Raw genomic sequence first — 26,094 nt, forward strand, 5'->3', positions numbered from 1 at the left:
GCTCCGATGAGTCTGTGGCCAAATAGCTTTTCTTTGTCTTTCGATTGCCTGAAACCCCAGCCACTTTATGTAATGTCTCTCTGTAATGTATGTATGCCTGGGCTTACCTGCCACCAGGGGATCCGTTGTCGCTCACAACGATGTCGGGCAGACCATGACTAGCAAACATGGCACGAAGGCTCTCAATGGTGGCTATGGATGTGCTGGATGACATGATTACACATTCTATCCATTTGGAATACGCATCCACCACCACCAAAAACATTTTGCCCAGGAAAGGACCCGCATAGTCGATGTGGATCCTCGACCATGGGTTGGATGGCCACGACCACAAACTTAGCGGTGATTCCACTGGTGCATTGCTTAACTGCATACAAGTGTTGCACTGATGCACACATGACTCCAAATCAGAGTCAATGCCAGGCCACCAAACGTGAGACCTGACATTGGTCTTCATCATCACAATACTGGGATGGGGACTATGTAAATCCTGTACAAATCTTTCCCTGCCTTTCTTGGACATAACGACATGATTACCCCATAGCAAACAATCAGATTGAATGGATAGTCCGTCTTTGCGACGGTTGTAAGGTTTGGTCTCATCACACACTTCCCTGGCAATGGCTGACCAATCACCACAAAGGACACAACATTTTACAACCGATAAGATCGGATCCTGGCTGGTCCAGGTCCTAACTTGTTGAGCAGTGACGGGTGACCTTCACTCTCAAAGTCATCCATGACCAACAGTAGGTCTGCGGGTTGTGGCGTTTCTACCTCCGGCATGGGTAACGGTAAACAGCTCAATGCGTCGGCACAATTCTCGGTGTCAGGTTTATGGCGAATGAAATAATCATAGGCAGATAATGTCAGCGCCCACCTCTGGATGCGGGACGACGCGTTGGTATTGATACCTCTATGTTCTGAAAACAGCTATGAGCAGCTTGTGGTCGGTTTCAAACTCAAAACGAATCCCAAACAGATATTGGTGCATCTTTTTAACCCCATATACGCAGGCTGAAGCTTTTTTTTCTACCATGTCGTAGACTCTTTCCACTTTAGACATGCTTCTCGACGGGTACGCAACAGGTTGTGGTTTGCCCGACTCATTGGATTGTTGGAGCACGCAACCAACCCCATGTGATGAAACGTCACAGGCCAATACTAAACACTTGCAGGGGTCATAATGTACCAGCAATTTGTTGGAACAAAGCAGATTTCTAGCCTTCACGAAGGCCCTGTCTTGAGATACACCCCAAACCCAGTTGTCGCCTTTTCTGAGCAGCATGTGCAGTGGCTCTAATAATGTGCTCAATTTACGTAAGAAATTACCGAAGTAGTTGAGAAGACCAAGGAATGAACGCAGCTCCATCACATTCTGGGGTCTGGGTGCATTTTTGATGGACTCTGTTTTTGAATCTGTAGGCCTGATGCCGTCTGCAGCAATCTTCTTTCCCAGGAATTCGACTTCCAGTGCTATAAAGACGCACTTTGAATGTTTCAGCCTGAGCCCCAATTTGTCCAGACAACGTAGAACCTCTTCCAGGTTGTGCAGGTGTTCGGCAGTGTCATGACCTGTGACCAGAATGTCATCTTGGAACACCACGGTTCTAGAGACCCCTTCACGTTGGAGTCTGTCCAGTTCGATTTCGACCTTCTCCCTCATCATGTACGGGACCGCCCGAGCTTTGTGATGGACGGGTCTTGCATCCGAGTCCAGGTGGATCTGCACCTCGGCTCCCATGAAGTTGCCGATGCCAGGTTCAAACAGCGAGGGAAATTTGCTCAGCACTTGAGCACACGAAGCGTCATCCACCGATGACAAAGCTTTAATGTCATTCCAGATCCACTTTATTTTTTCGAGTCAACTCCTGCCGAACAGCATTGGACCATTGCCTGGAATGATCAACAGCGATAGATCATGAACCGCCCCGTCGTACGACACCTTGACTGCTGCACTGCCAATCACTGGTATGAGCTCTTTGGTGTAGGTACGCAATTTTGCATTTACTGGACTCAGCTTGGGTTTCACGGCCTTGATGTCGAAAGTCCTCTGGTTCATAATTGACTGACTCGCACCCGTGTCTAATTCCATATATACCGGCACGCTGTTCAATTTTACTTAAATCATTATAGGTTGGCTCTTTGTCAGGAACGAATGTACACAATACACCTCCTCCTTGGGTATCTCAGGTTGCATTGCTGGATCCGCTCCGTATCGGTTGTCATCATCCACGTAGTGTGTCGCAGCATGCTTGCTGACCTGCGGACACATCCGCTGAAGTTGCACCATTTTCGCACAGCCTCTACAAATATACTGTCTAAACGGCACTGATGAGGCCAATGATTGCCGCTACAATGTCAACAGGGTGAAATTGGATTCGTGCCCTTCAAGCAGCCATAGGTTTCGCAAATACAGTCGGGTAACCCCTGCCAGGTGCAGCTCTGCCAACCGATGACACAATCTGGTGCACTGTACTTGCCGTGGAGTTCTGACTCTGCGAGGATATCTGCTTTGTACTATCGACCATATTCAGGCAAGCCTGGGCGATCGTGATGGCCCTGCTCAGATCCAGCGTCTCCACAGCCAGCAGCTTCCGCAGGATCACCTCGTGGTTTATATCTATTACAAAGACGTCGCGCAGCATGTCTTCCAACGCGGCTCCAAACTTACACGGCCCAGCGAGACATCTCAGGTTGGCAACAAATTCCGCCACATCCTGGCCCTCAGAACGAACATGCTTATAAAAGTGATATCTCTAGATAATGATATCTTCTTTAGGTTTGAGATCATCCTGAATCAGAGCACACAATTCCTCCAAGGTCTTTTCCATTGGACGTACAGGTGAGAGCAGATTCTTTATGAGGCCATAGATTTTTGGACCACAATTCGTGAGGAAAACCGCCCTGCGCCTAACTGCGTCAGCGTCTTCATCCATCTTGTTGATCACGAAGTACTGGTCGAGGCAATCTGTAAAATCCTCCCAGTCTTCCCCCTCCACGAATTTCTCCAGGGATTCCAACCGTGCTCATTTTTCTTTTTGTGCGTGAAAGTTCGTATTGTGCCTCGTCGCCAAATGTTGCGTATGCAATAACTCAATAGGTTTAGTACCGTGAACTCAATCAGGTGAGACCTGACTCTACTTTATTAGCTCTCCAAGTCTGCATGGATTTATGAAAGGGAAATCATGCTTGACAAATCTTCTGGAATTTTTTGAGGATGTAACTAGTAGAGTGGACAAGGGAGAACCAGTGGATGTGGTGTATTTGGACTTTCAAAAGGCTTTTGACAAGGTCCCACACAAGAGATTGGTGTGCAAAATCAAAGCACATGGTTTTGGGGGTATTATATGATGTGGATAGAGAACTGGTTGCCAGACAGGAAGCAGAGAGTCGGGATAAACGGGTCCTTTCAAAATGGCAGGCAGTGATAGTGGAGTGCCGCAGGGCTCAGTGCTGGGACCCCAGCTCTTTACAATATACATCAATGATTTGGATGAAGGAATTGAGTGTAATATCTCCAAGTTTGCAGATGACACTAAACTGGGTGGCGGTGTGAGCTGTGAGGGGGACACTAAGAGGCTGCAGGGTGAATTGGACAGGTTAGGTGAGTGGGCAAACACATGGCAGATGCAATATAATGTGGATAAATGTGAGGTTATCCACTTTGGGGGCAAAAACGCAAAGACAGAATATTATCTGAATGGGGGAAGATTAGGAAAAGGGGAGGTGCAACGGTTCATCAGTCATTGAAAGTTGGCATACAGGTACAGCAGGCGGTGAAGAAGGCAAATGGTATGTTGGCCTTCATAGCTAGGGGATTTGAGTATAGGAGCAGGGAGGTCTTACTGCAGTTGTACAGGGCCTTGGTGAGGCCTCACCTGGAATATTGTGTTCAATTTTGGTCTCCTAATCTGAGGAAGGACATTCTTGCTATTGAGGGAGTGCAGCGAAGGTTCACCAGACTGATTCCCGGGATAGCAGGACTGATGTATGAGGAGAGACTGGATCAACTGGGCCTTTAGAAGGATGAGAGGGGATCTCATGGAAACATATATGATTCTGACGGGACTGGACAGGATAGATGTGGGTAGAATGTTCCCGATGTTGGGGAAGTCCAGAACCAGGGAACTAGTCATGGGATAAGGGGTCGGCCATTTCGGACCGAGATGAGGAGAAACTTCTTCACTCAGAGAGTTGTTAACCTGTGGAATTCCCTGCCGCAGAGAGTTGTTGATGCCAGTTCATTGGATATATTTAAGAGGGAGTTAGATATGGACCTTACGGTTAAGGGGATAAGGGGTATGGGGAGAAAGCAGGAAAAGAGTACTGAGGGAGTGATCAGCCATGATCTTATTGAATGGTGGTGCAGGCTCGAAGGGCCGAATGGCCTACTCCTGCACCTATTTTCTATGTTTCTATGTTTCTATGGATTAAACATGGAGGCTTTCTTTATAGAAAAGGGCTGGACGTGTGTGTCTGTGGCCCAATGACCTCCGACGGTTGCTCCCCCTGGTGGCAGGTAAACCCAAGCATACATACATTACAGTCTCACTGATAGGTTCCCATTCCATAACAAAAGGCGCCCATCAACCATGATGTTCTTGCTTTCAGCCATTCTCATTCCTGCCCAGCTGATGTGTATTCAAGTTAAACATGTTTGGACCTGCCCTCAAGTTTTTGCTGAATCTTACACTTTCTTTTTCAGGGTAATGTTAATTCAATTACCTGTGTTTTTTGACAGTTGCTAAAGATAACTTCTAATTGTTTACACCTGTTAGCATGTTTGAAACAGCAAGACCGAGGTGCGGGCTGGGGGGGGAGGTGGGGTGAAGAAGAGATGGAGATACACAGACAGAGAGAGACAAAGTTAAATTTTTTTAAGCAAACAAAATCTCCTAAAAGGAAACCGAGTGTAGGGCCTAACTGGCTGAAGGCACATCAACAATGGGGTGAAGGGAGTGGGGATGCGAGGTAAGAGGCCAGAGTTGGAGGAATGTAGAGCTCTCAGTGGTTTGTAGGGTTTGAGGAGGTCACAGAGATAGGGAGAGGTGAGAACACAATGGACTTTGAAAACAAGGATGAAAATTCTAAATTGGAGACATTGGGAAACCGATTGCCAATATAAGCGAGTAAGCACAGGGGTGATCGGTGACCAGAAATTGGTGAAGGTTAGGATATGGCAGAAGAGTTTTGGATGAGCTGAAGTTTATGTCGGGTGGAGAATGAGAGGCTGTCCAGAATAGACAAATCTGGAGGTAATAAAGGCATGGATGAGGGTTTCAGCAGCAGATGAGCTGAGGCAATGCAGAGACGGACAACGTTACGGAGGTGGAGATAGGTGGTCTTTGTAGTCTAATGGTTAAGGAGTCGGAAGGTCGGAGTCAAATAGGACACTAATTTTGCGAAAGTTGGCTTCACCCTGAGATACTATCTGGGGAGCGAGGTGGAATTGGTGGCAGAGTTTGTGGCACAGGCACATCTCTGCATTAGTGATCCTTTTGGGGGCGGGTGGAAGCTCAGCCACCAAACAAGAGCACAGGAAACTCCAGTGTCGGACTGCAACTTGGTGTTTCCTGGACTCAGTGGAGTTTGCTGCTATTCCAACAAACTTTTGTTACTGTGGGAGTCCGCAGGAATTTTGGATAATTTTGAGGCCCTTGTCTTGTTTCTCTTTCTGTTTTTCCCTCTCTCACACAGACAAATACAGCCTCTCTGTTTAGGATAAAATTAACTTGAATAAAGTTCTTGAAATTTGTCCTGCAGCATTGTCCTGAAACAATTTTGTAAAATGACAGAGCAGAAACGATTAGACACAGTCTGAAAAATTGGGTACAATGCAAATGCTCAGATACCACAATCTACATTCGGCTAACAGAATCTCAGCTCTGGAGAAGTTTTGCAAGCTTGACTCTGGTAACAACCTCTCCTAATTGGGAGAGGCAGATCATGAAACCACCCATCAAATTTCATGAACAGATGTGCCACCAAGTTGCAACAAAAGTTGAAATAAAAAAGAACTAAAATCTACCTGTCAGGGTTTCACTATTATTCCAGCATGTCAGTCAAGCTCAGGAACAACTAAAGTTAAAAAAATGTTCTTTACCAAGTGTCACAAGTTGTTCCATTTAAATTTGTAATGTATATTTAAAAAGCAGCATTTGTCCAACCATGGATTACTATGTTTACTTTAATGTGGGTTGCTCACTTTAGTTCACAGTAAAGAAACTAGCTTTGTTAATGATGTGAACTCCCAAAGTGCAAATGACAGGTCCTGTGTTTTGTGAGTGTTAATGGAATGGGGCTCTGTAAATTGGTCCCAGACGTTCATTTAGAATTAAGAAATGTTTATATGAATTTCTTAGTTGCATAAAATCAGATTCAAATGTAGTTTTCACACGTGGTTGCATATTAAAACTTGGTAATGGTGTACATGAACGTGGCTGTGAACTGCCCTAAAGATATGAAATGTTGTACTATTGCATTTACTATCTTTCAAACTAATCTGCTTTAGTTCTTCAAAAACTTAATTAAATACAATCTGTCTGCCAAATCTTTACTTCTTGCTAGATTCAAGATAATATTCAGACCAGAAGGAATTATGCAAATGTGGCTCATGTGAAACTCCCCACTTTTTTGTATTTTATAAATCTACTTGATTTTTGTAAATAAATAAAATTTTGGGCCATAATTTGCGATCAAAATAATGGCAGGGTCTAATAGCGTTAGTCATTATTTATGCGCAAATGGTACAGCAACTTCAAGTGAAGGCAGATGTGTGGTTAAACGCGGAAATCTAAAAGTTGCTGTCTGAGATGTGCCGGTTCATCGTTCGCTTACGAAAATGTCATCTCTCTGTCTGCTCACCATTGAAATGAATTGAACGGCAGGAAGTTGCTGTATTTGCGTGGTAGATACAAACAAAACTTGTCACAAAATTTAAAGTCCAGTTCATTTCAGTACACTGTTTAACGATGTGATACGTGTTAATTACTGCCAAATAACCGCTCTGGCACTGAAAATTAACTATTAACATGAATTAATCTAGGATGACACTCCCGTACAGTACTGAGGGAGTGCTGCACTGTTGGAGGTGCCGTATTTCGGATGAAATGTTAAACCGAAGCCCCGTCTGCTGTTTCAGGTGGACGTAAAAGATCTCATGGCACTATTTGGAAGACGAGCAGGGGAGTTATCCCTGGTGCCCTGGCCAATATTTATTCCTCAATCAACATCATAAAAACAGATTATCTGGTCATTATCACATTGCTGTTTGTGGGAGCTTGCTGTGTATAAATTGGGTGCCGTATTTCCTACATTACAACAGTAACTATACTCCAAAAGTACTTCATTGGCTGTAAAGTACTTTGGGGTGTCTGATGGACGTGAAAGTTGCCATAGAAATGCAAGTCTTTTAATGCAAGTGTGGAGTCTCATTCTTTCAGGTTTTAATTGTTGGAGATATTAAAAATATAGAATTCTTTTTACTTTTCCATTCTTTCTCTTTTAATCCAGTTTTTCTTTTCCTCTCTATTTCTCTTTCTGTACCTGCTTTGACATTGATTTCATGCACTTTAATTTACACTTCCCTATCAGTCCTTGCGCTGTTTATTTCACAATCCTACAACCTGATTGGTCAAGGAAACATCCAAAAAATGACAGACAGGTAACGACCATCTGGTCCATCAAGCCTATCCCACACAATTGCGATACCTTGTGTATCACAACATATACAGTCCATCCCACCTGAAACCATGTGATTTCCTGTGAGAGGCAAAAAAAAGAGACAGAAAATCCAGGAAAAGAAAATCTGGGAAATTCCTCTCCGACCCATCTAGACAATCAAAACTAGTCCAGGAGATCACTCTGGCCATTAATTTCCCTGCAGTACCTACCTTCTGTAAGATGAGATCTCTGCCGCAGCCAGAAACAAATCCAGCTTTTGGTTGAAGGAATTCAGTGAGTCTGCATCCACCACATGAAACTGCAGCTTGTTCCAGAAGTCTACTATTCCACGAGAAAAGAACCACCTCCTGACATCTAACCGAGATCTAGCCCGACACAAGTTAAATGTGTTCCCCCTGGTCCTGCCTAACCTATTTAATTGAAATAAACTGTCAGCTGGAACACTGTCTATTCTCTTCATTATCTTATAAACCTCAATCATACTCCAACCGGTACTCTGTTCTGAGTACTGTTGGGGGCGATGGTGGCTCTGGGGAGTGCAGCCAGAGCCAAGTCCACGGCAACACGGGTGGCTCAGCTGCACAGGGAGAGAGGAAAAAGAATGGAAGAGCTATAGTGGTAGGGGATTCGCTAGTCAGGGGAGCAGACAGGCGTTTCTGCGGCCGCAGACGTGACTCCAGGATGGTATGTTGCTTCCCTGGTGCCAGGGTCATGGATATCACTGAACGGCTGCAGGGCATTCTGGGAGGAGAGGGTGTACAGTCAGATGTCATGGTCCACATCAGCACCAATGACATAGGTAGGAAGAGGGATGAGGTTCTGCAGGCAGAGTTTAGGGAGCTAGGAGAGAGATTAAAAAGCAGGACCTCAAAGATAATAATCTCCAGATTACTCCCAGTGCCACGAGCGAGTAAGTACAGAAATATGAGGATAAAGCAAATGAATATGTGGTTGGAGAGATGGTGCAGGCAGGAGAGCTTTAGTTTCCTGAGGCATTGGGACTGCTTCTGGGGGAGGTGGGACCTGTACAAGCCGGATGGGTTGCACCTCAACAGAGCCGTCACCAATATCCGCGCAGGGGATTTGCTAGTGCTGTTGTGGAGGATTTAAACTCGCTTGGCAGGGAGATGGGAACCTTAAAATAGATTCAGTAGGGAGGGGAGTAAAGCTGGAATTAGAAAGCAAAAATAACGAAAGTGAGTTTGAAGGAGAGAGGAAACAAGCAGGAAAAAAGGGTAAAAAAGCAAACTTAAAGGTACTTTGTCTAAATGCACGTAGCATTTGTAACAAAATAGATGAGTTGATGGCACAAATTGAGACAAATGGGTATGATCTGATAGCCATTACAGAGACATGTTTGCAAGGTGACCAGGACTGGGAATTAAATATTCAGGGATATTGACAATCCAGAAGGACAGACAGAAAGGAAAAGAAGGTGGGGTAGCTCTATTGATAAAGGATGGAATCACTGCAATAGTAAGAGACGATATTAAATGATAAGGGTGTTGAAACAGTTTGGGTGGAGATAAGGAACAATAAGGGGAAAAAGTCACTGGTAGGCATAGTCTATAGGCCCCCTAACAGTAACAATTCTGTTGGCCGGAGCATAAACCAGGAAATAGTGGGGGCTTGTAAAAAGGGAACAGCAATAATCATGGGTGATTTTAACCTCCATATTGATTGGACAAATCAAATTGATCAGGGTAGCCTTGAGGAGGAGTTCATAGAGTGCATAAGGTACGGGTTCCTTGAGCAGTATGTAATGGAACCAAGCAGGGGACCGGCTATCTTAGATCTGGTCCTGTGTAATGAGACAGGATTAATAAACAATCTCCTAGTAAAGGATCCCCTTGGAATGAGTGATCATAGCATGATTGAATTTCAAATCCAGATGGAGGGTGAGAAAGTTATCACTAACCAGCGTACTAAGCTTAGATAAAGGAGACTATGAAGGTATGAGGACAGAGCTGGGTAAAGTGGACTGGGAAAATAGATTAAAGGGCAGGACAGTTGACGAACAGTGGTGTATGTTTAAGGAGATATTTCATAACTCTCAAAAAATATATATTCCAGTGAAGAGGAAAGGGTGTAAGAGAAAAGATAGCCATCCGTGGCTAACTAAGGAAATTAAGGACGGTATCCAATTAAAAACCAGGGCATACAAAGTTGCCAAAACTAGTGAGATACTGGGCAGCATTTAAAAACCAGCAAAAAACGACTAAAAAAATGATTAAGAAAGGGAAGATAGACTATGAAAGTAAACTAGCATAAAATATAAAAACAGATAGCAAGAGTTTCTATAGGTATATAAAAATGAAAAGAGTGGCTAAAGTAAATGGTTGTTCCCTTAGAGGACGAGACCGGGGAATTAGTAATGGGGAATATGGAGATGGCAGAAACACTGAACAAAAATTTTGTATCAGTCTTTACGGTAGAGGATACTAACAATATTCCAATAGTGGATAGCCAAGGGGATATAAGGGGGGAGGAACTTAACACATTCACAATCACTAAGGAGGTGGTACTCAGTAAGATAATGGGACTAAAGGCAGATAAATCCCCTGGACCTGATGGCTTGCATCCTAGGGTCTTAAGAGAAGTAACGGTAGGGATTGTGGATGCATTGGTTGTAATTTACCAAAATTCCCTGGACTCTGGGCAGGTCCTAGCAGATTGGAAAACTGCAAATGTAACGCCCCTATTTAAAAAAGGAGGCAGACAAAAAGCAGGAAACTATAGACCAGTTAGCCTAACATCTGTGGTTGGGAAAATGTTGGAGTCCATTATTAAAGAAGCAGTAGCAGGACATTTGGAAAAGCAAAATTCGGACAGGCAGAGTCAGCATGGATTTATGAAGGGGAAGTCATGTTTGACAAATTTGCTGGAGTTCTTCGAGGATGTAACAAACAGGGTGGATGTGATGTATTTGGACTTCCAGAAGGCATTTGACAAGGTGCCACATAAAAGGTTACTGCACAAGATAAAAGTTTATGGGCTTGGGGGTAATATATTAGCATGGTTAGAGGATTGGCTAACTAACGGAAACCAGAGATTCGGGATAAATGGTTCATTCTCTGGTTGGCAACCAGTAACTAGTGGGGTGCCGCAGGGATCAGTGCTGGGACCCCAACTATTTACAATCTATATTAACGACTTGGAAGAAGGGACTGAGTGTAACGTAGCCAAGTTTGCTGACAATGCAAAGATGGGAAGAAAAGCAATGTGTGAGGAGGACACAAAAAATCTGCAAAAGGACATAGACAGGCTAAGTTGAGTGGGCAAAAATTTGGCAGATGGAGTATAATGTTGGAAAGTGTGAGGTCATGCACTTTGGCAGAAAAAAAATCAAAGAGCAAATTATTGTTTAAATGGAGAAAGATTGCAAAGTGCCGCAGTACATGGTGACCTGGGGGTACTTTTGCATGAAACGCAAAAGGATAGTGTTATGTATGCATGCTTGTATTGTTATATGATGTCTGTAACACTGAATGTACCTTACACTGTACACTGCAGGTAACCCAGTATAAAAGGGAGCTCATAGCTTGGTGTCCTCTCTCGAGGAGCTGCAAATAAAGGACTACGTCTACACAGTTTAAGTACCATACACTGCCTCGTGGAGTCATTACCAAAGGTGCCTACATACACAATAACTGGCAATGAGATCATGAAGTACACGCTCAGCATGTCGAATCTCAGCAACTTTCAGCAATTTACCGATGGGAAAGATTGGGATGCTTTTGTAGAAAGATTGGAATATTTCTTCATAGCCAATAACCTGGATGGGGACACACCGGCTACACGACTGAAAAAGCGCAGGGCCATCCTGCTTAGCTGTTGTGGGCCCAATATCCACTGTCTCGTCAGGGACTTGCGAGCCCCGGAGAAGACAACGACTAAGAGCGATGAGGAATTTGTAACACTAATGCAGGAGCAACTAAAACCAGAAGAAAGCATCCTCACAGCCAGGCACTGGTTCTACACTTACCGGCGACCTGAAGGCCAAGAAATTACTAAGTATGCTGCACATTTAAGAAGACTAGTTGCACCGTTTTGGAGACCACCTTAGTGAAGCACGAAAGAACATATTTGTCATTGGAATTGGCCACGAGGGCCTCCTCCACAAATTGCTCTCTGCGGACATCACAGTCACCCTGCAGAAAGCAATTGAAGTGAGCCAGGCCTACATGGTTTTGGCCGACGACTCCAGGTGTATACTGACCCAGGACTCTAAACCGGCGAGCACATGGCTACTTCTAAAGGCAGAAATGCTGCCCCGAGTACCCGCAACCCTGAGTCCGCCACATGGGGTAAACCGGATGGCCCCATGCTGGCATTGTGGAGGAAACCACAGGGCCCATCAGTACCGCTACAAAGACTATACGTGCAAAGGCTGCAAAGAAAAAGGGCACCTTCAGAGAATGTGCAGAAAAAGCTTTACTCACCACGTCACCGAAGAGTTGGCTGATCACCGGGGCTCCGACACAGGTAAAGATGAAGCTGCTCAACCCCTGGCAGAAGAATATGGAATTTATATCTGCTCCACCGAAATTTCTCCGTGGACGATGGAAGTAGACATCAACGGGGTCCCAGTTTCCATGGAGATCGACACGGGGGCGAGCCAGTCTGTGATGAGCCAAACGACCTTTGAAAAAATTTGGATGAATCCCGCCACTCGACCAAAACTGTCTCCTATCCAGGCGAAGCTGCTCACCTACACCAAAGGTAAAATCCAAATCGTTGGCAGCGTGGATGTCCAGGTCTCCCAGGGCAGCGTGTTGAACAGACTATCCCTGTGGATTGTTGCCGGCGATGGTCCCACGCTGCTGGGAAGGAATTGGATGAACCCAGTCCAAATCAGTCGAAGTGGCGATGGCCTCCGGTTTCCAGCAATCGCCATAGAACATGGATCCATCGCTGCATCTAGTGATCCCACTGTCCAGCTCGACTGCGCGATGAAATCTCCTGGACCACACCGCGGCGAAAACGCCAGGACCGAAAACCCAAACTTCTCCTTCCAGGTCGGGGCAGAACTCCAAGAGGCGAAAATCATCGAGAAAGGTGGACTTCCGACGTCCATGGCCGAACCTGAGGAAGCAAAGACCACCATAGCCTACCTGGAGGAGAGCACGAAGATGGCTGCCACACGAGGAGAAGAACCTGCAATCAAAATGGCCGTGACCAGACCACGAAGGGCAGCGTTGGAGGAGTGACACATGACACCGAGCGGCCAATCGGATTGGAAGACTCCCTTAAAGGAGACTGGTAACCAAAAAAATTTAAAGGGACAGTTTCAACTTAAAGATGACAGGGAGTTTAAAGCTAAAAATGCAGTAAAAGGGTGCAAGTATGATAATGTAACGATGAATTGTGATGCTGGTGTAACTAATGTGAAAAATGAAATGAATGCTTGTGTAAGTAAGGTTAAGAACAAGCTTGTTATGTGTGATGATTATGACAGAGAGTTTGAAATGTCTAATGTAACCATGTCTGGTGAGACCAGGATACCAAAGAATGATGCAACTGCTGTTATTAACAATATAAGGCAGTCAATAATGTAGACTTGACTATGTATGACCAGAGCCATGGTGTCATATATACAGGTAGAACACTGTTAAAGGACACTGGGTTCTACAGGAACCATGCAAATGCTAGAGGAATCCCCCCCCCCCCCCATGGGAGACCCCCAGGTCCAGCTGGCTACCAGACCATGTAGCCTGGAACTTTGGAACTAGTGTGATGCCCCAGGAAGGACATACACACCCAGTGGGAGCAGATCCACTACAGACACAGTAGACAATGGGCAGCACAGCCACCACCACTGGCAACCTGCCCCAGACCAGCCCTACACCCCCTGGTTATGAGGGCCAACACCAGGAGCGAGAGGACAATACCCTCCAGCTTTCCTGGCAAACCCTGGGATGACCAGACTATCATCCCTATTGGAGAACAGGGAGCCCACACAGTCCTGTGGCCCTGCCCATCACCACACAACTACCTACATCACAGAGAATGCACCCTACCTACTGCTGCTACCCCTCTGAGGGATCCCACAACAGTGACACTCACATGGTCTGTGTGTGAGAGGGGGAGAAATGTATGAGGCCAGCCTCAAGTACAGGGATCATACCTGGCACACACACAACCCTCACCACAACCTCCCACAGCCCACTACTGATCAGCTCCCCAGGTCATTACAATAACGACTTGAAAAATGCTTAGAAATAGTGGATGCATTGGGGATCATTTTCCAACAGTCTATCGACTCTGGATCAGTTCCAATGGACTGGAGGGTAGCTAATGTAACACCACTTTTTAAAAAAAGGAGGGAGAGAGAAAATGGGGAATTATAGGCCGGTTAGCCTGACATTAGTAGTGGGGAAAATGTTGGAATAAATTATTAAAGATGAAATAGCAGCACATTTGGAAAGCAATGACGGGATCGGCCCAAGTCAGCATGGATTTATGAAAGGGAAATCATGCTTGACAAACCTTTTAGAATTTTTTGAGGATGTAACTCGTAGAGTGGACAAGGGAGAACCAGTGGATGTGGTGTATTTGGACTTTCAAAAGGCTTTTGACAAGGTCACACACAAGAGATTGGTGTGCAAAATTAAAGCACATGATATTGGGGATAATGTACTGACGTGGATAGAGAATTAGTTGGCAGACAGGAAGCAGAGAGTGGGGATAAATGCGTCCTTTTCAGAATGGCAGGCAGTGACTAGTGGGGTGCAGCAGGGCTCAGTGCTGGGACACTAGCTATTTACAATATACATCAATGATTTAGATGAAGGAATTGAGAGTAATATCTCCAAGTTTGCAGATGACACTAAGCTGGGTGACAGTGTGAGCTGTGAGGAGGATGCTAAGAGGCTGCAGGGTGACTTGGACAGGTTAGGTGAGTGGGCAAACGCATGGCAGATGCAGTATAATGTGGATAAATGTGAGGTTATCCACTTTGGTGGCAAAAACATGAAAGCAGAATATTATCTGAATGGTGGCAGGTTAGGAAAAGGGGAGGTGCAACGAGACCTGAGTGTCATGGTACATCAGTCATTGAAGGTTGGCATGCAGGTGCAGCAGGCGATGAAGAAGGCAAATGTCATGTTGGCCTTCATAGCTAGGGGATTTGAATATAGGAGTAAGGAGGTCTTACTGCAGTTGTACAGGGCATTGGTGAGGTCACACTTGGAATAATGTGTTCAGTTTTGGTCTCCTAATCTGAGGAAGAACATTCTTGCTATTGAGGGAGTGCAGCGAAGGTTCGCCAGACAGATTCCCGGGATGGCAGGACTGATATATGAGGAGAGACTGGATCGACTGGGCCTGTATTCACTGGAGTTTAGAAGAATGAGAGGGAATCTCATAGAAACATATAAAATTCTGATGGGACTGGACAGGTTAGATGCAGGAAGAATGTTCCCAATGTTGGGGGAGTCCAGAACCAACGTTCACAATCTAAGGATAAGGGGTAAGCCATTTCGCACCGAGATGAGGAGAAACTTCTTCACTCAGAGAGTTGTTAACCTGTGGAATTCTCTACCGCAGAGAGTTGTTGATGCCACTTCGTTCGATATATTCAAGAGAGAGTTAGATATGCCCCTTATTGGCTAAAGGGATCAAGGGGTATGGAGAGAAAGCAGGAAAGGTGCACTGAGGTGAATGATCAGCCATGATTTTATTGAATGGTGGTGCAGGCTCGAAGGGCCGATTGGCCTACTCCTGCACCTATTTTCTTTGTTTCTATGTTAGGGATGAGTGTTGTTATGTATGCATGCTTGTATTGTTATATGATGTCTGTAACACTGAATGTATCTTACACTGTACACACCTTACCTTTACACCAGAGGGTGCACCCATCAATATCCACATGATGATTAGCAATCTCAGCATTGTTAAAGCTCTGATATGCTTGAGCATGAAGATTCTCTCTGTTGCTGGTGCAATTAATTTGATTCAGTTTTAATTACATATGTGTAATGTTTTTATTTTAAAGTAATAAGTAATTTGTGATTAGAGAGCAATAAACAGGGTAAAATACCTAATGAATGCTTAAGGTGTGCACATAAGAACATAAGAACATAAGAAATAGAAGCAGGAGTAGGCCATTTGGCCCCTCGAGCCTGCTCTGCCATTTAATAAGATCATGGCTGATCTGATCATGGACTCAGCTCCATTTCCCTGCCCGTTCCCCACAACCCTTTATTCCTTTATCACTCAAAAATCTGTCTATCTCCGCCTTAAATATATTCAATGACCCAGCCTCCACGGTTCTCTGGGGCAGAGAATTCCATAGAATTACAACCCTCTGAGAGAAGAAATTTCTTCTCATCTCAGTTTTAAATGGGCGGCCCCTTATTCTAAGACTATGGGCTAGAACCGCCACTTTGTTTGCATGCTTAACGCCCACTTAATGCTCATTTTACTGCTGAAATGACGTATAACACCCATATATTGCCCATTTTGGCACAAAATGGAAACTGACGGGCTTTTTTAGGAAACTTATCACCGAGTGTTACTTTCCCCATGTGCTTAATGCCAGGAAAAAATATTACTGCCCGCCCACTTTTTTGGGGCAGAATCAGCAGAATGGGCGAAATCAATGTCCATAATATCGCCCAGCATTACTTTCCGCACGGATTTAACGCTGAGATTCAATATTATCGCCCGCCCACTGGTTTTTGTCGTAAAGAGCATATTTACCCAAACTAGCGGTCATGGAGATCGGCCATCGTCAATTTCACTATCTCGCACACATATCGCCCACAATATCGCTCGCTCAAAAAACTGCCCACAAAAAGTGGAACTAACCAGAACGAACGCCAGCGGTGTGGCTGGCATTTGTTAAATCCCACTCTTACGTGAGGAGCTGATATCTGAAAGAATTGCCTGAAAGAGCGCTGACTGCTATATGTGTGCAGCTCAGACATCAATGGTGCCTATCACCTTGGTGCCAGTTAAATTTTATATCGATTGATGTTAAGTTGTATTTCACCCTTTCATGGTAAGGAATCACCAATGTGTAATGGTCCAGCTATCTGAGACAATGCGCAACAAGGTTATGTTCAGTAACAAAAAGTTAATACCAATATTGGTCTGAAATCATAAGTGACACAGCCAATAACACCCAATCCCTGCGCACACCCCACTTTTTCCACCATTGGCATAAATCACATGTTCAACATGTCCAGCAACACAGAATACAAAGGCAAAACAGGAGCGTGGTCCCCAGCCCCCATACATTGCAACAAATTGCATACACCCAGATAGAGATATAACACAGCCATCACCTGCGCACATGCACCTCACTTTCTTTCCCCCCTCTCCTTCTTCTCCCCACCTCTACCTCTTCCCCTCCTCGCTCCACGGTGCCTGGCCGAGGAGCTCCTCAGGCAGTGCCTCATTGGGGGGCATGAAGGCAAATGCGGTCGTTGCACGGGTATGGGAGCTGGGGGGGTGCTAAGGGGGCATCATTCTCTGATGCAGAAGCAGGATCTTGGTCCTTGCTCTCATCTGTCGTTCGCAGTGGTGGTGCAGAACCTAGGGTTGGAAGGCCGCGCTCGGAGACCACTGGGAGGCCTGTGGTAGCAGTGTTCCTGGCTATCGCATCCAGGGCCTCCGCCATCCGTGGAATGTACTCGCTCATGGTGACCAGCTGTCGGGATATGCCCCCCAATGCTTTGATGAGCTGGTCACCAATGTCTACAATCCTCCTGGACAACTGTACCATCTCTCCGCTGTCATGTTGCGCTCGTGGAACAGACCTGCCGCATCCACGAGGCTTCCGCGGGGTCAGCGCCATCCTGGAGACAAATGGGGTGCCCTGTGGAGAGGTGCTTGGGGCTGGTACCTCCAGAGTGGAGGCGGGAATGACCGGAGGACCACTAGATGGCCTTGGAGTGGAATGGCTTCTGGAGCATGTCAATGCAGGTTCTTCAAAGTCCACGCTCTCATCCGTTGAGAACAGACCCAGCGGATTGCCGGGCGAGAATCGGAGCTCCTCAGCACCAGATGTAGGATCGTCTGCCGACTCCTGCCCCACGCTCCCACCTTCTGGGCTCTGTGGTCTTGCCTGGGGCTGCTGGCTGAGCTGCAAAACACAAATGAGGTTATTAGAGGAGAAGGGGGTGCCAGGGTGACAAGGTGAGCCCAGTGCTACACACAGCATATGCACGACAAAAGCATCACTGCTATCAAAATCATCACAGACATCACATTTCATGACCATCAACACATTGTGCATTGTAATGATTATCATTAGGCCAGCATTATTTCTATGACACTTTTAGAAATCATCTATCATATATGATTGTTTGGATATGAGTGGATGTGGCATCTGTAGACTTTACATGACGCAATGGTACAAGCTTTACTCAAGTGGCATCACTTCAGGGTCTGCAGATGCATCGTGGCTGTCCAGGGGTGCTTCCCCACGAGTGCTAGCACTCGCTCCTCCACATCAGTGATGTCACTGGGGACTGGTGGCCCCTCACCCGTTCACCTCTGCATGGACCTGATCGTCGATAGCATCTTCTGTAAAAGGTGACAGGACGACATGGCATGAGATCATTGAGTGATATCATTGTCTGTCACAGGCACTGATATAACACATAACCGACAGATGTAATCATGATTATTATGATATTTATCATTCTTTACCGAAAGACATACACTGTGACTGTAGGCTTTGAGTAAAACATTCACGGTAAAAGTGCAAGACCTCACAATTGCTGATAGTCACTCATGACTGTTACATATTGAATTATATAAATACATAAGTACATGGAAGTCAATGTAATACTTACTCTTGCGGATCCCACAAAGCCATTCCATCGTTTGTGGCATTGGTTGCCCTCACGCACGTCGTTGGTCACCAACGAGACCACCTCTGCTATCTCAATCCATATCCTCTGGTAGGCCTTTGGGGTGGGCCTCCCTGTGTCAAATCACCCCAGCGTAACTCGACCTCCTGCAGGAGGGAGGCATTTGCCTTGTCCGAGAACCTCCTGGCTCTTTTGCGGCCTCCAATGTGTTCCTCTCCCACCTCACTGCTCTCTCTAGCATCAGTCTCCACAGCGTGCTGTAATGCTTCCTGCTCGCTCTCCATTATAGGCCAAATTTGGTCAAATATGTGGCTGGTAACACCTACTTTTTGTTTGCCTACTTGCTGTGAAGCTCTAAAGTTTCCCTCCTTCCTCCCAAAGCAGTCACACCACACTCAGTCCCTCTGAGCTCCCTCTCACTCTGTTTCCTTTTCTGCGCATGTCATGGTGACCCTTGACCTCCAAAATCGTGGGAATTGAGCGTTGCCATGCCGTTGCTAAGGACGGCCACACTTTACGGCAGAAGGTCAAAAAAATTTAACACTACCGCCCATTTTATTTCGCTCGCGGTAATGCCCATTTTCAAAAGTGGAGAAGAGGTGGTTTGAGAATGGGCTAGAAGCCGGTGATCTGAAAACCCTTTTTTACTGCCCACGCCAGAAATATCGGGCGATTACCACAAAAGTGGAGGTTCTAGCCTAAAGTCCCCTAGTTTTAGTTTCACTTTGACTGGAAATATCCTCTCTACATCCACCTTGTCTAGCCCCCTCATTGTCTTATATGTCGATAAGATCATCTCTCATTCTTCTGAACTCCACTGTGTATAGGTCCAACCTACTCAAAATATCTTCATAAGTCAACCCCCTCATCTCTGGAATCAACCTGGTGAACCTTCTCTGAAGTGCCTCCAATGCAAGTATATCCTTCCTCGCTGGTGGGCCGCCCCGATCTGCGAGAGGACACCACCGCAGGTCGGGAGGATAAAAGAGCATACCACTGCAGCTTCCAGCGCGAGCTGCTACAAGTGTGCGACGGCTTCAAGGAGGGCAACTGGATGATATCATCAAAACTCTGGTCGCCATTTGGAACGTGGGCAGGAACATCGGCAGAGCCCAGGGACAGCCATAATATCGGCCAGCATTACTTTCGGCATGTAATTAACACCAAAATTTAATAATACCACCCGGCCACTGTTTTTTGTCGTAAAGATCAAATTTGACGAAACTATCGCCAGGAGATTGCCCATCCTTACTTTCGGCACGTCGCACACATCTCACCGACAATATCGCTCGTCAGAAAAACCACCGGGAAAAAGAGGAACTAACCGGAACTACTCACAGCCGTATGGACGCCATGTACTAACTCACATGTCACATCATTTAAAAGGCTGCTCTGCTTCAACCTCAGGGGAGTTTGGATGTACTCTGGAGGTCTTTGGATGTGATGTGAACATCTGAACAAACATCTTTACCATTCTGTGAACGATTGGAATTTAATAGGTGTCTTAGACGGGACATTCATTTTTTGTGACCAATCGGTGGAAAACAGAGAGCTATTGGAATGGGCCCTGTCCTTTCTCACCCTCTCTTGATGACCACTTCCATGCTGCAGATTCAAGATGGCAGAAGGTACGCTCGACAGCATCATGTGCCCAATGCAAGACATGACAGACTGATGAGGAGGACCAGAGATACACCCCCCGCAAGTACAAGGAGAAGCAGTCTTACCTCAACTTGTCTGACACGACCTGCCTTCGGAGGCTGTGCTTCCACAAAGAGGTTATCAGTGAGATATGCCAACTCATCAGGGGAGACCTGCAGCCTGCCAGCACCATCAGGACTGCACTGTCCGTCGAGGTCAAAGTCACTGTCATTCTACGCGTCGGGTTCTTTTCAGGCCTCAGCTGGCGACATTTGCGGTATGTCTCAGCATGCCACACATTGCTGCATTAGACAGGTCACTGAAGCGCTGTACACATGCAGGATGGACTTTATCAGCTTCCCGATTGTTATGTATGGAGAAAGATTCAGACTGAACATTGTGAGCTCAAAGTAAAGTGTGACCGTAGTCTTTTATTGCAGGTCTCCAGAGTGCCTCTCCAACCTGTGAGGCCTCCTTAAATACCAGTGCTCCCAAGGGATTATGGGATCCCTTTGGGACTCCAGGGGATGAGCCCTCTGGTGGCTGTACAGAGTACATACAAGTTTACATATATAACAACACTCCCTGCCAAAGTCATTAGTGTAACTATTTACAATGTGAGTCGATCTGGGGCCCCTCTTGCCCTGGTTGATCGTCTCGGTGTGAAAGCTGGTGTTGTTGAATCATTTGTTGGGCCCTCGCTGGGCTGCTGTGCAGCTGGCCTTGCTGGGCTACCTGATGTGGTGGGTCCTGCTGGGCTGCTGTCGATGTTGGGTTCTGCTTCGTGGTCAACCGTGGTGCCGGTTGCCACTGGGGTGTATGTTGGGGGGGTCAAAGAAGGTAGGGTCCAAGGTGGATTGTTCAGGATAGTCTGTGAATCTGAGTTTGATTTGGTCCAAGTGTTTCCGGTGAATGAGTCCATTTGAAAGTTTGACCCGAAACACCCTGCACCCCTCTTTGGCCATGACAGTGCCGGGAAGCCACCTGGGACCTTGTCCATAATTTAATACAAATACAGGATCATTGATTTCAATCTCGCGTGACACATTTGCGCTATCATGGTATGTACTTTGTTGAAGCCGCCTGCTCTCTACCTGTTCATGTAGATCAGGGTGAACTAACAAGAGCCTTGTCTTAAGTGCTCTTTTCATGAGCAGTTCAGCAGGGGGAATCCAGTAAGCAAGTGGGGTCTCATGCATTAGCTAAGCAGGACTCGGGATAGGTGAGTCTGCAGTGAGCCTTCTGTTACCCTCTTCAAGCCCTGCTTGATGGTTTGCACTGCTCTCTCTGCCTGACCATTGGACGCTGGTTTAAACGGGGCAGACGTGCCATATTTGATCCCGTTGCGGGTCATGAATTCTTTGAACTCAGTACTGGTAAAACATGGCCCGTTATCGCTCGCCAGGACATCGGGTAAGCCGTGTGTGGCAAACATAGCCCGCAGACTTTCAATGGTGGCAGCGGACGTGCTTGCAGACATTATCTCACATTCAATCTATTTGGAGTACGCGTCTACAACCACAAGGAACATTTTACTCAAGAACAGGCCTGCATAGTTGACATGTACCCTAGACCATGGTTTGGAGGGCCAAGACCATAAACTTAGCGGCGCCTCCCTGGATACATTGCTTAACTGCGAGCATGTATTACATCTGTGACCACAGGACTCTAAGTCCGCATCGATACAGGGCCACCACACGTGGGATCTGGCTATCGCTTTCATCATTACGATGCCTGGGTGGCTACTGTGGAGGTCACCAATGAAGGTGTCTCTACTCTTCTTGGGAACCACTACTCGATCGCCCCACAGAAGGCAGTCTGCCTGTATAGACGTTTCATCTTTGTGCCGTTGGAACGGCTTTATCTCTTCCTGCATTTCCACTGGGACACTGGACCAGCTCCCGTGAAGCACACAGCTTTTGACTAGGGACAATAAGGGGTCCTGGCTCATCCAGGTTTTGATCTGCCGGGTAGTGACGGGTTATTGCTCACTCTCAAATGCTTCCATTACCATGGCTAAATCTGCAGGCTGCACCATTTCCACTCCCGTGGTGGGCAATGGCAGCCTAGTGAGAGCATCGGCTCAGTTTTCTGTGCCTGGCCTGTGGCAGATGGCGTAGTTGTATGCGGTCAACATGAGCGCCCATCTCTGGATGTGGGCTGATGCATTGGTATTTATCCCTTTACTCTCGGAAAACAGGGATATGAGTGACTTATGGTCAGTTTCCAATTTGAATTTGAGCCCAAACAGATATTGATGCATTTTCTTTACCCCATAGACACACGCTAACGCTTCTTTTCAATCATGCTATAGGCTCTCTTGGCCTTCAGACTCCTGGATACGTAACCAACCGGTTGTAATTTCCCAAATCATTAGCTTGTTGCAATACCCACCCGACGCCATATGATGACGCATCACATGCTAGTACCAAACGCTTACATGGATCATACAACACAAGCAATTTGTTTGAGCATAACAATTTTCTAGCTTATACAAAGGCATTTTCTTGGCTTTTGCCCCAAACCCATTCATCCCCTTTACGCACTAAGATATGTAGTGGTTCAAGCAGTGTGCTGAGACCCGGTAAGAAGTTACCAAAGTAGTTCATGAGTCCTAGAAACGACCGCAGCTCCGTCACATGCTGTGGCCTCGGTGCATTCTCGATTGCCTCTGTCTTCACATTGGTGGGCCTGACGCTGTCTGCCGCGATCCTCATCCCCAAGAACTCCACTTCAGGTGCCAGGAAAATGCAATTTGAGCGTTTTAACCTGAGCCCCACGCGGTTGAGTCGACTAATAACCTTCTCCAGATTCTGCAGATGCTCGACTGTGTCCCGACCGGTGACCAAAATGTCGTCCTGGAAGACAACGGTGCGCAGGACCGACTTCAGTAAGCTTTCCATGTTTCTCTGGAATATTGCCGCCGCTGATAGAATTCCAAACAGGCATCTGTTATAAACAAAAAGACCTTTGTGCGTGTTGATGCAGGTGAGGCCCTTCGATGATTCCTCCAGCTCCATCGTCATTTAGGCTGAAGTCAAATCCAGCTTCGTGAACATCTTTCCTCTCGCCAGTTTTGGTAGTGGGTATTGGTCCTGCAGGGAGAGACGATTGATAGTTACTTTGCAATTGCCACAGATTCTGACGGTGCCATCTCCCTTGAGGACAGGAACGATCGGGCTGGCCCACTCGTTGAAATCGATCGGTGAAATGATGCCCTCTCGTTGCAGCCGGTCAAGCTCGATCTCTACTCTTTCTCTCATGTACGGTATTGCTCTCACCTTGTGATGGATGGGTTGTGCCCCCGGAATTAGGTGGACCTGCACTTTTGCTCCTTGGAATTTCCCGATGTGTGGTTCGAACAGCGAAGGGAACTTCTTTAAGACCTGAGCACATGAAGTGTCATCAGCAGGCGATAGCACTTGGACGTCGTCCCAGTTCCAGCGTATCTTTCCCAGCCAGCTCCTGCCGAGCAGCGTGGGACCATCGCCTGGTACCACCCAGAGTGGTTGCTTGTGCACCGCTCCATCGTAGGATTACGGGAATCAGTTCTTTTCTGTAAGTTCTTAGTTTCGTACAAATTGGAGTTAAGACTGGCCTTGAGGCCTTGCTGCACCACAATCTTTCGAAAGTCTTTTTGCCCATGATGGACTGGCTCGTGCCCGTGTCCAGCTCCATTGACATCGGGAGTCCATTTAGTTCAACATTCAGCATTATCGGGGGATAATTCGTGATGAATGTGTGCACCCCATGTACCTCTGCCTCCTCGGTCTGAGGCTCTGGTTCATCGTGATCCTCCGTAGATCTGTCCTCCTCTGCAACATAGTGGTTTGCAGGTTTAACAGGATTTGCAGCTCACCTGCACATACGTTGGAAGTGTCCCATTGTTCCACAGCCCTTGCAAATGTACCCTTTGAAGTGGCATGAATGGAAACGATGATCACCCCCGCAGCTCCAACAAGGTGTTAATGGCTTTGCATTCATCACCCTTGATGGTGGACTCTGAGACATCTGCGGACGTGCAGTTGCAGGTATGTGTGACCTGCCCTGTACATTGCGATTCGAAAACAACATCACTTTGTTCACAGTACTTGTAGCAGCACTTGTGTGCTGAGAGATTTGCTTAATATTGTCACTGGTGGCAATGAATGCCTGGGCTATCGCTATGGCTTTACTCAAGGTTGGGGTCTCTATGGTCAAAAGTTTGCGAAGTATGGTTTCGTGGCCAGTGCCAAGTATGAAAAAGTCTCTGAGTATCAGCTCCAAATGTCCTTCAAATTCGCAATGTCTTGCAAGGCATCTTAACTCGGCGGCATAACTCTCCACTTCCTGGCCTTCAGACCTTTTGTAGGTCTAGAACCGGTATCTCGCTATCAGAATGCTTTCCTTCGGGTTCAAATACTCTTGGACCAGTGTGCACAAATCGTCGTACAAATTCTCCGTGGGTTTCGCTGAAGTAAGCAGATTCTTCATGAGGCCATACGTTGGTGCCCCACAGACGGTGAGGAGGATTGCACTTCGTTTGGCAGTGCTCTCTTCCCCATCTAGCTCGTTGGCCACGAAGTATTGGTCGAGTCGTTCCATAAAGGTTTCCCAATCATCTCTCGCTGAGAATTTCTCCAGGATGCCCATTGGTCTCTGCATCTTTGGGTTCGCTATCTGTATCTCGTATGGAGAAAGAGTCAGACTGAACACTGTGAGCTCAAAGTAAAAAGTAAAATGTGACAGTCTTTTCTTGCAGGTCTCCAGAGTGCCTCTCCAACCTGTGAGGCCTCCTTAAATACCAGTGCTCCCAAGGGATTATGGGATTATGACCAGGGAGGCTCAGACTGAGAGGGCTTTAGGATTCTACCAAATTGCTAACATCCCAAGGTGCAGGGAGCAATAGACTGTACGCACATCGCGATGTGGCTACCTTTTCAGGATGCAGAGGTTTTCAGGAACCGCAAGGGATTCCACTCCCTGAATGTGCAACTCGTTGTCGACCATCAGCAAATTATTATGGCAGTGAATGCTAAATTTCCGGGCAGCATCCATGATGCTCACATCCTGTGTAAGAGTACTGTATCTGACTTGTTTAATAATCAGCCACAAGGTCAATGCTGGATGCTTGGTGACAAAGGATACGGCCTCGCTACCTGGCTGATGACCCCCCTGCGTGACACCGAAGCCGAGAAGCGATAGAACGAGAGCCACAGAGCCACTTGCAATATCGTGGAGAAAACCATTGGAGTGCTGAAGCAGCACTTTAGATGCCTGGACCACTCAGGAGGAGGCAAGCTCCAATACCACCCTGAGCAGGTAGCTCAATTCGTGGTGGTGTGCTCCATGCTTCACAACTTGGCTATCAGGAGGGGAAAAGAATTGCCTGATGAGTCTGACAGTCCACCTCAGGAGAGAGAGGAACAGGAGGACGAGGAGGTGGACATTGACCTTGGGCCACACAATCAGACTGATACTGAAGCCATGCCCCCGCCCCCCTGTAGACCACAGGAAATGGCCTTTGGTGGCATCATAGCTGCAAGACTCTTAGAAACATAGAAACATAGAAAGTTACAGTGCAGAAGGAAGCCATTCCAGCCCATCGTGTCCGTGCCGGCTGACAAAGAGCCACACGGCCCTTGGTCAGCAGCCCTAAAGGTTACATATAAACCTATGAACAATGACGAAAAGGCAAAGAGCACCCAGCCCAACCAGTCCGCCTCACACAACTGTGACACCCCTTATACTGAAACATTTTACACTCCACCCCAACCGGAGCCATGTGATTTCCTGGGAGAGGCAAAAATCAGATAAAAACCCAGGCAAATTTAGGGAGAAAAAATCTGGGAAAATTCCTCTCCGACCCATCCAGGCAATCGAAATTAGTCCAGGAGATCACCCTGGCCGTATTCGATTCCCTGCAGTACATACCATTATATCTGCTCCGTCCAACAAAAAGTCA

This window comes from Pristiophorus japonicus, chromosome 7 (genome assembly GCF_044704955.1).
Source record: "Pristiophorus japonicus isolate sPriJap1 chromosome 7, sPriJap1.hap1, whole genome shotgun sequence".
NCBI lineage: Eukaryota > Metazoa > Chordata > Chondrichthyes > Pristiophoridae > Pristiophorus > Pristiophorus japonicus.